The sequence below is a fragment of the Schistocerca nitens genome, chromosome 1, assembly GCF_023898315.1.
Source record: "Schistocerca nitens isolate TAMUIC-IGC-003100 chromosome 1, iqSchNite1.1, whole genome shotgun sequence".
Classification (NCBI taxonomy): Eukaryota; Metazoa; Arthropoda; class Insecta; order Orthoptera; family Acrididae; genus Schistocerca; species Schistocerca nitens.
Genome location: NC_064614.1, coordinates 599,975,672 through 599,977,561, shown reverse-complemented (window position 1 = coordinate 599,977,561; position 1,890 = coordinate 599,975,672). Strand labels below are relative to the sequence as shown.

General features: G+C 41.8%; 1 pseudogene; it reads left to right on the top strand.

Moving 5' to 3' along the window:
• Positions 1–897: 897 nt before the first annotated feature.
• Positions 898–1,015, top strand: LOC126203894 (5S ribosomal RNA; annotated as a pseudogene).
• Positions 1,016–1,890: the final 875 nt, after the last annotated feature.

Here is a 1,890-nt window from a genome sequence, read left to right as displayed (position 1 = left end):
GCATTATGGGTGGGATCCTCCAACCAGCTTAGGATTTTGACGATATAACGTACCATTGGACAGAATTTGGCACGATATTCCTCAGGATGACACCCAACAACTCTGTAAATTAATATTAAGCCGAATAACTACTTGCATTAAGGCCAAGGGTGGCTCAAAGCGTTATTGACTTGTGCAATTTGTGAAGCTCTTTTTTATGACCAAACATCTGTTTGTCTGCACGTGTACATCACAACTACCGATTTCCGGTCCGTTCATATAATTCATTCGTGCTGCGCCTTTTTTGTCTTAAAATGTATGACGTATATATGTTCATATTTAAGTTCGATAACCGGGTTGAAGCTCATGATTAACAACGTATATGTGCACGTGAAGTTTGTGAAGTGGTTCAGGCAAAATGTGGGTGACTGAGATGAGCGCACGTGTTACCCTGTGGTGACATAAAACAGGAACAGTTTTCGCCTAGAGTGACGCCAAATTCAGTATTCACATCAATTTCTTAGTTGGTTCCATGTTCGGGTGGTCATATTTACGATAAAGTTTATGTTGTGTCATTTGAACAAAAGATATGAGACACAATGAGAAATACATATACTTCTATTTATATGGTCACTTGCTGCGGGAACGCCCAGCAAACACTTCTTCACTCTTTCATGACTCAGGCTGCTCTGCGGCCTCTCTGCTCGCAGCAAGACGGAGACTCTCCATACACAAACATACAACGGCATAGCTACTGCTATTTCGTCGTTGGTATCGTCACATTTAAATAAAGTTCCCTTGGCTGTTACGCGGCAATTTGCAATATTTACATTATAATTGCAACCAATTATACACAGTCAGAAATAAATACACTGTGACATCCATTACATATTAATTATAGTTTCTGTAATAAGGATTGGCAACGGCCTTGCCGCAGTGGATACACCGGTTCCCGTCAGATCACCGACGTTAAGCGCTGTCGGGCGTGGCCGGCGCTTGGGTGGGTGACCATCTGGGCCACCATGAGCTATTGCCATTTTTCGGTGTGCACTCAGCCTCGTGATGCCAACTGAGGAGCTACTCGGCCGAATAGTAGCGGCTCTGGTCACAGAAAACCATCATAAAGACCGGGAGAGCGGTGTGCTGACCACACGCCCCTCCTATCCGCATCCTCAACTGAGAACGACACGGCCGTCGGATGGTCCCAACGGGCCTGAAGACGGAGTGCTGCTTTTTAATAAGGCTTACGGATTCAGAATTAGAGGTGCAGTACAAGTTATCAACTGATATTAAACGCCGAAAGATTTTTGGATGGTGCAGAAGGTATTTTATCTACATTTTCGGTGTCACAAGATGTTTCGGGCAGCAGTAGAGCAATCTCTAGCGCTATTCCTGGCTATCATGGATGCAGATGGTTGTCACAATGAGCAACGTTTGTAACCTGGCACGCAGTTAACAAATAATAGCGTCTCATGTCGAAATCAAAATTTGGTCTTTTCAGTGTGTAGCGTCTCCTGGCCAATCGTCATAAAAAGCGTGTGACAGAATTTTTTCCGTGTGTGTAAGACCAGTTACCATGTATCGATATAGTGCCACGCACACGGCGAAAGAGGAATAATTTAAACACGAATAAACATGACCAAGTGAAGCAATAAAGCAAGATTGTGTAATCATTTCACGAATATATTAAGTGTGTATGTAGAACGTTCATAATTATTTGACGTTTTATGCATTATTTAACTTTGAATCCATGACATATTATTATCTTTGACAATCGTATTCTTGTTAAATTAATTAGTGATTATGATCTGTGTCTCAGATAAAAAGGACAATTCAGTACATGTATAAATAGTAAAAAGCATTGTAATAATTTCTCTGTTCTCTTTGGGTTTCGTTCGAGTAACACTTGGG